The sequence below is a fragment of the Pseudophryne corroboree genome (assembly GCF_028390025.1).
Source record: "Pseudophryne corroboree isolate aPseCor3 chromosome 7 unlocalized genomic scaffold, aPseCor3.hap2 SUPER_7_unloc_8, whole genome shotgun sequence".
NCBI lineage: Eukaryota > Metazoa > Chordata > Amphibia > Anura > Myobatrachidae > Pseudophryne > Pseudophryne corroboree.
In genome coordinates this window covers 191,077-204,389 of record NW_026967617.1, presented here as the reverse complement: position 1 = coordinate 204,389, position 13,313 = coordinate 191,077, and the positions used below count along the sequence as shown (strand labels likewise).

At 47.7% G+C, this 13,313-nt stretch overlaps 1 non-coding gene across 1 annotated transcript; it reads right to left on the bottom strand.

Moving 5' to 3' along the window:
- Positions 1-9,482: 9,482 nt before the first annotated feature.
- On the bottom strand, positions 9,483-9,651 carry LOC134987195 (U1 spliceosomal RNA). The gene has a single exon (XR_010192895.1). It is a non-coding gene; the product is annotated as a U1 spliceosomal RNA (small nuclear RNA).
- Positions 9,652-13,313: the final 3,662 nt, after the last annotated feature.

The following is a 13,313-nucleotide window of genomic DNA, read 5'->3' as shown; positions in this document are numbered from 1 at the left end:
TATTATTTGTATCCAGCAAAAATGTATCAGACGTGCTGCGGCTGGGACGTAGGGGTCGTAGCATACCGCTGTGCATCCATTTACTACACAGCGCTCTCCCCCTACTGCTATCTATTAAGGAGCCTTCCAGTGACTGATACATTTTTGCTGGATACAAATAATAAGAAGGTTGCCTTGTCTAAAGCCAATTAATTATCAAGACAGCATGGTTACAATTGGACACAATTAATGCGTACCAGTGGAGATTGTACGGATCTATCCGTGTGAATAGACAATTACTAATTCGAGCTCAGGGCATGGGACTAAATAAAGAGTGCACTATATTGTTTTTAATATCCGGATATTATCCTTGATTTTATTTGCTGTTTATATGTGGATTGTAATAAATGTGTGATTTAAACTGACCCTGTTCTTAGCGCTCCCTTGTTTAAATATAAATTGTCCATCGAGTTCAACCTATTTGTGGTGTCCTATGCATGATGAATTTACTAAAATTTCTGACTGATGCTGCTGTCAGCCATTGCATTTTATCCCTATTTATAGTAACTATAATGCATGACTATGCACCATACCCCTGGATATCCTTATCCAATAGGAATTTATCTAACCCATTCTTAAAGGTGTTGACAGATTCCGCCATTACAACTCCCTCGGGCAGGGAATTCCAAACACGTATTGTCCTTACCATGAAAAAGCCTTTACGCTGTATTGTGCGGAATCTCCTCTCCTCTAACCTGAGCGAGTGTCCACGAGTCCTCTGTGTTGATCTAACCAGAAACAGGTCCCGCGCAAGCTCTGTGTATTGTCCCCTTATATATTTGTAGATGTTGATCATATCCCCTCTTAGTCTCCGCTTTTCCAATGTAAACATGCCTAGTCTTTCAAGCCTTTCCTTGTATTCCATCATCTCCATGCCCTTAATTAGTTTGGTCGCCCTCCTCTGTACCTTTTCAAGCTCCAGGATATCCTTTTTGTAGTACGGTGCCCAGAACTGTACACAGTATTCAAGGTGTGGCCTCACTAGTGATTTATATAACGGGAGTATAATACTCTCGTCCCTAGCATCAATACCCCGTTTTATGCATGCTAATATCTTATTAGCCTTCTTTGCTGCAGTCCTACTTTGGGTACTACTGCTTAGCTTGCTATCTATGAGGACACCTAAGTCCTTTTCCAGTACAGAATCCCCTAATTTTACCCCATTTAGAAGGTAGGCATATGTCTTATAACTTTTTTTTTCAATATATAAACATTTTTATTATAAGATTTTCAATGACACAAGTACATCCAAATTGCAGATTATGGATTGTGAAGGACAAATCAACCATATAAACAATTTAAGCAATTTAAATTGCATGCAGGTAGTAGAATATGAAACTCCTTGGATGAAAGTTGGTCGTAATAAACTAGGATAGAAAAGAATAAAGTAGAAAATAAGATTTTAAACCTACCGGTAAATCTTTTTCTCGTAGTCCGTAGAGGATGCTGGGGACTCCGTAAGGACCATGGGGATAGACGGGCTCCGCAGGAGACATGGGCACTTTAAGAAAGACTTTAGTTCTGGGTGTGCACTGGCTCCTCCCTCTATGCCCCCCTATGCCACAGTTAGAGAAACTGTGCCCAGAGGAGACTGACAGTATGAGGAAAGGATTTTGTTAATCCAGGGCAAGATTCATACCAGCCACACCAATCACACCGTATAACTTGTGATAAACTACCCAGTTATGAGTACGAAAAAACAACATACTGTAGCATCAGTGCAGGACCGATGCAACTCTAACATAACCCTTATTGAAGCAATAACTATATACAAGTATTGCAGAAGTAGTCCGCACTTGGGACGGTCGCCCAGCATCCTCTACGGACTACGAGAAAAAGATTTACCGGTAGGTTTAAAATCTTATTTTCTCTAACGTCCTAGAGGATGCTGGGGACTCCGTAAGGACCATGGGGATTATACCAAAGCTCCAAAACGGGCGGGAGAGTGCGGATGACTCTGCAGCACCGATTGAGCAAACATGAGTTCCTCCTCAGCCAGGGTATCAAACTTATAGTATTTTGAAAAGGTGTTTGAACCTGACCAAGTAGCAGCTCGACACAGCTGTAGTGCCGAGACCCCTCGGGCAGCCGCCCAAGAAGAGCCCACTTTCCTCGTGGAATGGGCCTAGACCGATTTCGGTAACTGCAATCCAGCCATAGAATGCGCTTGCTGAATCGTGTTACAAATCCAGCGAGCAATAGCCTGCTTTGAAGCAGGGGCACCAATCTTGTTGGTTGCATACAGGACAAACAGCGCTTCAGTTTTCCTGACTCTAGCCGTCCTGGCCACGTAAATTTTCAAAGCCCTGACCACATCAAGTAACTCGGAATCCTCCAAGTCACGCGTAGCCAAAGGCACCACAATAGGTTGGTTCATATGAAAAGATGAGACCACTTTTGGTAGGAATTGAGGACGGGTCCGCAATTCCGCTCTATCCACATGGTACACCAAATATGGGCTTTTATGTGACAAAGCCGCTAATTCCGACACTCGCCTAGCCGAAGCCAAGGCTAATAACATGACCACCTTCCATGTGAGATATTTTAACTCCACCGTTTTAAGTGGTTCAAACCAGTGTGATTTTAGAAAACTTAACACCACGTTAAGGTCCCAAGGTGCCACCGGAGGCACAAAAGGAGGCTGAATATGCAGCACTCCTTTTACAAAAGTCTGAACTTCTGGAAGAGAAACCAATTCTTTTTGAAAGAAAATGGATAAGGCCGAAATCTGGACCTTAATAGAGCCTAATTTTAGGCCCAAATTCACTCCAGTTTGTAGGAAGTGAAGGAAACGGCCCAGATGGAATTCTTCCGTAGGAGCATTCCTGGCCTCACACCAAGAAACATAATTTCGCCATATACGGTGTAATGTTTTGACGTTACATCCTTCCTAGCCTTTATCAGCGTAGGGATGACCTCAACCGGAATGCCTTTCACTGCTAGGATCCGGCATTCAACCGCCATGCCGTCAAACGCAGCCGCGGTAAGTCTTGGAACAGACAGGGCCCCTGATGCAACAGGTCCTGTCTTAGAGGAAGAGGCCACGGATCTTCTGTGAGCATTTCCTGCAGATCCGGATACCAGGTCCTCCGTGGCCAATCTGGAACAATGAGGATTGTTCTCACTCCTCTTTGTCTTATTATCCTTAACACCTTAGGTATGAGAGGAAGAGGAGGAAATACATAGACCGGCCGGAACACCCACAGTGTCACTAGGGTGTCTACAGCTACTGCCTGAGGGTCTCTTGACCTTGCGCAATACCTCTGTAGCTTTTTGTTGAGCCGGGACGCCATCATGTCTATCTGTGGCAGTTCCCACCGACTTGTAATCTGTGCAAAGACTTCCTGATGAAGTCCCCACTCTCCCGGATGTAGGTCGTGTCTGCTGAGGAAGTCTGCTTCCCAGTTGTCCACTCCCAGAATGAACACTGCTGACAGTGCGCTTGCGTGATTCTCCACCCAGCGAAGAATTCTGGTGGCTTGTGCCATCGCCACTCTGCTCCTTGTGCCGCCTTGGCGGTTTACATGAGCCACTGCGGTGACGTTGTCTGACTGGATCAGAACCGGTTGGTCACGAAGTAAGGTCTCCGCTTGACGTAGGGCATTGTATATGGCCCCTAGTTTCAGGATGTTGATGTGAAGACAAGTCTCTTGACTTGACCAAAGACCTTGGATATTTCTTCCCTGTGTGACTGCTCCCCAACCTTGGAGGCTTGCCTCTGTGGTCACCAGGATCCAGTCCTGAATGCCGAATCTGCGTCACCCGAGAAGGTGAGCACTCTGCAGCCACCACAGGAGTGATACCCTGACCCTGGGGGACAGGGTGATAAACCAATGCATCTGCAAATGTGACCCAGACCACTTGTCCGGTAGGTCCCATTGGAAAGTCCTCGCATGGAACCTGCCGAATGGAATGGCTTCGTATGATGCCACCATCTTTCCCAGTACTCGAGTGCAGTGATGCACTGACACAAGTTTTGGTTTCAATAGGTTCCTGACAAGAGTCATGAGTTCCTGGGCCTTTCCTATCGGGAGATAAACTCTCTTCTGGTCTGTGTCCAGAATCATGCCCAAGAAATACAGACGAGTCGTAGAAACCAACTGCGACTTTGGGATATTGAAAATCCAGCCGTGTTGCTGTAACACTTTCAGTGAAAGTGATACGCTGTTCAGCAACTGCTCTCTTGATCTCGCTTTTATGAGATCGCTCAAGTACGGGATAATTGTGACACCTTGCTTACGCAGGAGAACCATAATTTCCGCCATTACCTTGGTGAAAATTCTCTGGGCCGTGGAGAGACCAAACAGCAACGTCTGAAATTGGCAATGACAGTCCTGTACCGCAAATCTGAGGTACGCCTGATGAGATGGATAAATGGGGACATGAAGGTATGCATCCTGTACACAAATGCGGACAACAGGTGTCAAGCCGTGTGTTGCCTTTGTCAAGCTGTAATAAGTAGGGGTAAGGACGTTAACCACCTCAGAACATCCTCCCTTATACGTCACCTGCAGCGCATTAATCATAAGTCAGTGACAAGTTCAAAAACTTTGGATGACAGCGGAAGCAGTCCACTGACCACTAAATCCCTTCCTCTTGTAACCAAGCTCCTGCAAACCACACCACCAACTCCCTCAGTGTCAATTTCCTCCTTAGACAGGAAAGCCAATAGTCCTGCAGGCCATGTCACTGGCAAGTCTGACGAGTCCTCTCCTGCCTGGGATTCCTCCGATGCATCCTTGAGTGTAACGCCTACTGCTGCTGGCGCTGCTGTTGTTGCTGCTGGGAGTCGATCGTCATCCCAGATGGGAAGTCGGAAGACCACTTGTACTACTTCCAGTAGGCAATTGACTGTCCAACAGTCCTTTGCGAGGAAGATGAAATATCACAGCAGTCATCCTGCTGCAAAGCGGATAACTCAGGTCTTGTCAGCCTGGGTGGTGAGAAACGTGGTTCCGGTATCCATCGTTAATTCAGAGGCAACTAGAGACTTGATTGAGGTACTGTGTCCCCGGTACCAAATGCCATCTAGGTTCCATTTCTCTAGGCAGGCGATACCGAAAATGTACACAGACCTCAGAAAAAGAGTCACCAGTGTCCTAAAAAATGCAGTTGTACCCAAGGTCCACTAGTCCACATGTCCGTGGTTAAGTGGAGCAGGGCAGACTCAGGACTATATGACTGTGACAGCCCACTGGGTAGATGTATTGCCTCCCGCAGCAAGAACAGCAGCGGCGGCACCAGTAGCAGCATCTCGCAAATGCCAACTCGTTCCTAGGCAGACTACGCTTTGTATCACCGCTTTCCATAAGAGGCACACAGCTGACAACCTCTTATGGAAACTGAGGAACATCATCGCAGAATGGCTTACCCCAATTGGACTCTCCTGGGGATTTGTGACATCGGACAATGCCACCAATATTGTGCGTGCATTACATCTGGGCAAATTCCAGCACGTCCCATGTTTTGCACATACATTGAATTTGGTGGTGCAGAATTATTTAAAAAAACGACAGGGGCGTGCAAGAGATGCTGCCGGTGGCCCGAAGAATTGCGGGCCACTTTCTGCATTCAGCCACCGCGTGCCGAAGACTGGAGCACCACCAAACATTCCTGCACCTGCCCTGCCATCCTCTGAAGCAAGAGGTGGTAACGAGGTGGAATTCAACCCTCTATATGCTTCAGAGGATGGAGGAGCAGCAAAAGGCCATTCAAGCCTATACATCTACCCACGATATAGACAAAGGAGGGGGAATGCACCTGACTCAAGCGCAGTGGAGAACTTGCCACACGTGAAGTCAGTTCAGACACTGCCAGCCTGAGTCAGGTCATTCCCCTCATCAGGCTTTTGCAGAAGAAGCTGGAGACATTGAAGGAGGAGCTAAAACAGAGCGATTCCGCTAGGCATGTGGGACTTGTGGATGGAGCCCTTAATTCGCTTAACCAGGATTCAATCTGTTGAAATCAAAGCAATACATTTTGGCCACCGTGCTCGATCCTAGATTTAAAACCTACATTGTATCTCTCTTTCCGGCAGACACAAGTCTGCAGAGGTTCAAAGACCTGCTGGTGAGAAAATTGTCAAGTCAAGCGGAACGTGACCCGTCAACAGCTCCTCCTTCACATTCTCCCGCAACTGGGGGTGCAAGGAAAAGGCTAAGAATTCCGAGCCCACCCGCTGGCGGTGATTCAGGGCAGTTTGGAGTGAGTGCTGACATCTGGTCCGGACTGAAGGACCTGGCAACGATTACTGACATGTCGTCTACTGTCACTACATATGATTCTGTCACCTTTTAAAGAATGGTGGAGGATTATATGAGTGACCGCATCCAGGTAGGCACGTCAGACAGTCCGTATGTATACTGGCAGGAAAAAGAGGCAATTTGGAGGCCCTTGCACAAACTGGCTTTATTCTACCTAAGTTGCCCTCCCTCCAGTGTGTACTCCAAAAGAGTGTTTAGTGCAGCCGCTCACCTTGTCAGCAATCGGCGTACGAGGTTACTTCCAGAAAATGTGGAGAAGATGATGATCATCAAAATGAATTATAATCAATTCCTCCGTGGAGACATTTACCAGCAATTGCCTCCAGAAAGTACACAGGGATCTGAGATGGTGGATTCCAGTGGGGACGAATTAATAATATGTGAGGGGGGCGATGTACACAGTGAAAGGGGTGAGGAATCGGAGGATGATGAGGTGGACATCTTGCCTCTGTAGAGCCAGTTTGTGCAAGGAGAGATTGATTGCTTCTTTTTTGGTGGGGGCCCAAACCAACCAGTCATTTCAGTCAGCCGTGTGGCAGACCCTGTTGCTGAAATGATGGGTTCGTCAATGTTTTTCTTTTCAATCTAAGCCCCTGCAGTTTTCGGTAAGAATCTGCTTCGCTATGATGATCAACAAGTCACAAGGGCAAACACTCAGGGCTGGAGGTGTAGATCTTAGGACCAGCTGCTACAAGCATGGCAAAGGTGTCACTATCATTGGTGACACCCAGAGAGGCAGCGAGGGAGATTGTAATGCAGTGCGCGCAGATAAGCAGCGCAATGGTAAAAAGGAGGCATGGTCTCATAGGTAGGGGTGTGGCCTGTTTTCCTGAATCTCCATTTTGTTGCTCCGGGTATCCCGGGGGTTGAGTGCTGCACCCGGGGACTAGTGTGTGAGTGGTGCTGGCTCCTGCACAGTGACAGAAACTGGGTGTTGCACGTAATGTTACAGTGAAACACCCATATTCTGTCACTGAAGAGGAGCCGGCACTTTGGTGTCACCCCCCTTGGCGGGTGACACTCGGGTGTGGGCCGCAACCCCGTAGTGATGCCACTGACCCATGGGAAGCTTTACGTGGCTTACCCATGTGTTAGTAGCCCCAAGCATCTTTTGTGTTAGTCCCTGAAGAAAAACTTCAAATATTTACAAATACATTTTGTAATCAATGGGCCTAATTCAGTAAGGATTGCAAATTCTGCTAAGTTACAGAATTTGCAATCCTTTGCTTCGCATGCTGGGGCCACCCAGCATGCCGCCTCCCTTCTTGACCACGCTGAAATTGCAGTCTCAGCGCAGTTCAGCGTGATCATAAAAAATGGGTTAGCCTCCTGTTGGTGCAGACTGTATGTGTGCGCAGGAAGCCGCCACCATTTTTGTGATCGCAGCTGCTGCATGGGATGTCATGCAGCAGCTCTGACCACGCCTCCTGTTTCTCCGTTGCCGACCACATTTTGTAGCCCTGCCCATGCACCGCTCCATCTCCGACTTGGAAATGGATTGTTGCTGACCCCCCCCCCCAGCACCGATTGACAGTCAGAAGCGATCGCATTATCTGCGGGGTGCCGCAGAAAATGCAGGCGCATGCGTATGCTCTTAGCAATTTTTGCAGTTGGATTGCTTATTGCGATTGCAATCCAACCTGAATCAGGCTCTATTACCTATCACAATGCACTGCGGGTAGTACAAAATGGGGTTAATATAAGAGAAAACCCCCCCAGAGCTGTGCTCCTTAACTGTCCCTGGTGGCTAGTGGAGCGGCTGCCCAGTAATCAGTGTCCACGCCAGTGCGCACATGGCCCACCCCCTACAGCCACGCTGGATCACGGTATAGTGTGGGCACAGAAGTCCCTTACCTCCCTTTCATCAGCGGCCTCGTGATCCCGGAGGGCGGTGTGTGTGTGACTGACCTTAGGAAGAAACCGGAGCCTCCGCTGCAGTGACCCAGCAACCAGGGCACGGGAGTATACTGCGCCGCTGGGACTGATGGAGCTGCAGTAAAGATGTCTATTAGACCTAACCTGCTGCAGCCCTTGTAGATTCTTATAAAAAAAAGTTCTTCTTTTCTTGTCAAAATTAATAGCTAAGAATAGGCTGCCTGAGGCAGCCCCCTGTTAAGTGGCCTGCTACTGAAGGCACCAACTACAAACTGAGCTCCCTGTTCATGGAAGCGAGGTTATAGAGCAGGGGGCGCTGAGCATCTTGGGAACAGTCAAAAGCTTTGAGCCTGTTGGTGCCTCAGATCAAGATTCTACTCTACACCCCAATGTGAATCCTTGTGGAGTCCAGTGTACCCCACAGAAGAAATGAATGTGTCACACCCATTGGCAGCAACATTAGAATAGCTGCTGATGGGCACAATTGAGAAAGGAAGGGGGGAAAACATTTGAATCCAGCACATATATGTAATTTGAATATGTCATTTGTACCTTCCTACTTTAAAATGTAATGGATGAACCTCACCCTGTGAGAACTATCTTCATGATCAAGAGATCTCATACGCAAGAAAAGCATGTGTTGGGATAGGGCTGTGGAGGGCGGCTGCTCGAGCACACCCCCGTCAAGTTAAGGAGATTCAACTGAGGAAGCACAAGGGAACTCTTGTCTGGGGACAACAACTGCAGGGAGACCACATCTTTTCAGATGAAAATGAGAGGGCGGAAGGCTGCCTAATACTGAAGCACCCTCAAACATCAAACCATATGCAACAACTAGTACAAGCATTCCTGGGGAAAGGTCTGCAGCAGACGGATTTGCATACGGTGATGTCATCCAAGCAGTGGGCCAAAGTTGGCTGGAACCCTCATCTGCATATGAAAAAAGAAAAGGGGCGCTTGGATGACCCCTAGTTCGCATTGAACACCCCCCACCCTCCTTTGGTGTGGGGCTCATGTTGGCCATGCCTCAGCCCCTGAAGCATTCAAGCTGATTTCTTGCAGCAGCTGGGCACTGTAACAGCTCCAGAGCTGCTCTGTAAGGCAAATAAAAGGGTGTGGGCCCTGCAACACCACCTGTAGTTCGCATTGTGCGTTGGAAGGCACAAAGTAAGCAGACGGGAGAAGTCAGGATAGTGCGCAAGGGCATAGAAGGGAGGGGCTCAAGAAAAGAGAAGTGGAAACAGACAGCAAACTAGGCTGGAGAGAGACCTGAGACAATGAGATCTAAATTATACCAGAGCCAACCAGGGGAAAGCACAAATGCAGCCCCCCCCCCCCCTACCACAAATTATGCAGTCGAGATTCCCACATTTGGGGAAATCACAGAGGTCAGCATACCCAGAATGCAATGAATGAACCTCACCCTGGGAAAACAATCTTCATGACCATGGTATCACCTAAGCAAAATAAGTATGATTTGAGATAGGGCTGGGGAGGGCCACTGCTCAGGCACACCTCCGTCAAGTAAAGGAGATTCAACTGAGGCAGCACAAGGGAACTCTCATCTGAGGACAACAACTGCAGGGAGAACACATTTTCAGACGAATGTGTGAGGGCAGAAGGCTGCCTAATACTGAAGCACCCCCCAAACAACAAACCAAATGCAACAACTAGTGCAAGCATTCCTGGGGGAAGGCCTGCAGCAGATGGATTCGCATATGGTGATGTCATCCAAGCAATGGGTATAGTTGGCTGCAACCCTCGTCTGCATATGAAAAGAGAAAATGGTCACGCAGGGCATGGCGGCCTTTGTGGGGTTGCGCTTGGATGACCCCTAGATCGCTTTATACACCCCCATCAGTGTGGGGCTCATGTTGGCCATGCCCCAGCCCCTGAAGCATTCAAGCTGATTTCTTGCAGCAGCTGGACCCAGTAACAGCTCCAGAGTTGCTCTACAAGACAAGTAAAAGGGTGTGAGCCATGCAGCAGCACCTGTAGTTTGCATACACACATATATAGGACAGCATCTCTTATATGCCCCAGGGGCAATAAAATAGTTTCCTTATCTAGGGTATCCGTCCATGCCGCTACAGCACTACACATACACACCCAGGCCGACGCAATTGCCGGTCTGAGTAAGGTACCTGAATGTGTATAAATGGACTTCAGGGTAATCTCCTGTTTGCGGTCAGCAGACTCTTTGAGGGTAGCCGTATCCTGGGACGGGAGGGCTAACTTCTTGGATAAGCGTGTTAATGCTTTGTCCACCCAAGGGGAGGATTCCCATCGTAACCTATCCGTTGATGGGAAAGGATACGCCATAAGAATCCTTTTGGAAATCTGCAGGAGATTCCCAAGCTTTTTCACATAACTCGTTCAGCTCGTGTGAGGGGAAAAGGTTACCTCAGGCTTCTTTCCCTTGTACATATGTACCCTCTTGTCAGGGATAGGGGGCTCCTCTGTGATGTGCAAAACATCTTTTATTGCCATAATCATATATCAAATGTATTTTGCCAATTTTGGCTGTAACTTTGCATCATCGTAATCGACACTGGAGTCAGAATCCGTGTTGGTATCTGTGTCAACAATCTGGATAGTGGGCACTTATGAGACCCTGACAGTCCCTGCGACATAGGATCAGGCATGGGTTGAGACCCTGACTGTCCCAAAGCTTCAGCCTTGTCTAATCTTTTGTGCAATGAGTTTACACTAGCATTTAAAACATTCCACATATCCATCCAATCAGGTGTCGGCGGAGACACCACATTCATTTGCTCCCGCTCCTCTCTAATATAGCCTTCTTCCTCAGACATGTCGACACACGCGTACCGACACACCACACACACAGGGAATGCTTTTACTGAAGACATTTCCCCCACAAGGCCCTTTGGCAGAGCTGGCCCTAACCAATATGATGCCCTAGGCAAGATTTTGCCTGGTGCCCCCTAGCACCACCGCTGGTTCCGCCTCTGACCTTGCACCTCTTTCCCAGCACCATCAACCCTCACCCATAACAGTACTTATTTTGGTGTTTGTACCCCCTATATTTTAAACAGGAACAGTTCGCACATTTGGCGCACAGTCCAAAAAGGGGTGTGTTTTTGCTGGCAATGGGCATGTCCACACAATAGTACCCCCAATTAAAATTCCGCCACACAGTACTGCAATTTTATTCACATTTGATCACGCGATAGTGTCCATAATTCACATTACATCCCACAGTAGTATCACTTTACCTTATAAACGTTACTTCTCACAGTAGTGCTCCTTATTCACATTACATCACACTGAATTGCTCCTTATTTACATTACACCACACCCTATTGCTCTTTATTCACATTAGACGACACAGTAAATGCCCTTTCTATACGCAACGCTACATATTAGAGCACCTTATACACATAATGCCACACATTAGTAATGCATTTATACACATAATTCCACACAGTAATGCCCCTTACACATATGAGACACGTCATTAATGTCCTTATAAACATAATGCGTCTTACACATTATGACAACCTTTATTAATGCCCTTTTACACATAATGGCCCTCATTCCGAGTTGTTAGCTCGCAAGCTGCTTTTAGCAGCATTGCACACGTTAAGCCGCCGCCTACTGGGAGTGAATCTTAGCTTATCAAAATTGCGAACGAAAGATTAGCAGAATTGCGAATAGACACTTCTTAGCAGTTTCTGAGTAGCTCCAGACTTACTCGACAACTGTGATCAGTTCAGTCAGTTTTGTTCCTGGTTTGACGTCACAAACACACCCAGCGTTCGCCCAGACACTCCCCCGTTTCTTCAGACACTCCCGCGTTTTACCCAGAAACGGCAGCGTTTTTTCACACACACCCATAAAACGGCCAGTTTCCGCCCAGAAACACCCACTTCCTGTCAATCACACTACGATCAGCAGAACAAAGAAAAAACCTCGTAATGCCGTGAGTAAAATACCTAACTGCATAGCAAATTTACTTTGCGCAGTCGCAGAGCGAACATTGCGCATGCGCAATTAGCGGAAAATCGCTGCGATGCGAAGAAAATTACCGAGCGAACAACTCGGAATGACCACCCTTGCGCATGCGCAATTAGCGGAAAATCGCTGCGATGCGAAGAAAATTACCGAGCGAACAACTCGGAATGACCACCAATGTCCCTTACACATATGCCGCACATTATTAATGCCCTTATACACATAATGACACACATAGTGCCCCTTACACATATGTTGCACATTATTAATGCATTTTTACATGACACACATAATGCTCCTTACTCATATTCCGAACACTACTGCACAATCAACCCACTCACATGCACACAGCACTCACACTGCCACTAACACTGTGACCTCTGCCTCTGCTTGGATACAGATGTGTCCTCATAAATCTTGCCTCAATGCTAACGTTGGGGCACCTTTTTTTTTATTAAAATGCATCTTATTTGCATTGCTATGTTGTTAGGATGCACACGCAGCTTCTGCTGATTAAAATGATATGCAGCACGCCTATATACTGTGTGAGACTGTGGCTGTATCTGCATATGAAATGCTACACACAGAATATAGGCATGCCGCATATCATTTTAATCAGCAGAAGTTGCTGATGCCCCTAGGCATATCAAATGCCCTAGGCAATTGCCTAGTTTGCCTATGCCTATGGCCGGCTCTGCCCTTTGGAGAGACAGAGAGAGAGTATGCCAGCACATACCCCAGAGCTATATAACCCAGGAATAGCACAGTAACTTAATGTTTGCACAGTAGCGCTGCTGTATGTAATTTGCGCCAAATTATGTGCCCCCCCCCCTCTCTTTTCAACCCTCTTGTCTACCGTGGTATAAGCAGGGGAGAGTCCGGGGAGCTTCCTCTCAGCGGTGCTGTGGAGAAAAAATGGCGCTGGTGAGTGCTGAGGGAGAAGCCCCGCCCCCTCGGCGGCGGGCTTCTGTCCCGCTTAAACTGTACAATTGGCGGGGGCTCATACATATATACAGTGCCCAGCTGTATATATGTTATATTTCTGCCAAAAAGAGGTTTATATTGCAGCCCAGGGCGCCCCCCCTGCGCCCTGCACCCTTACAGTGACCTGAGTATGTGAGGTGTATGGGAGCAATGGCGCACAGCTGCAGTGCTGTGCGT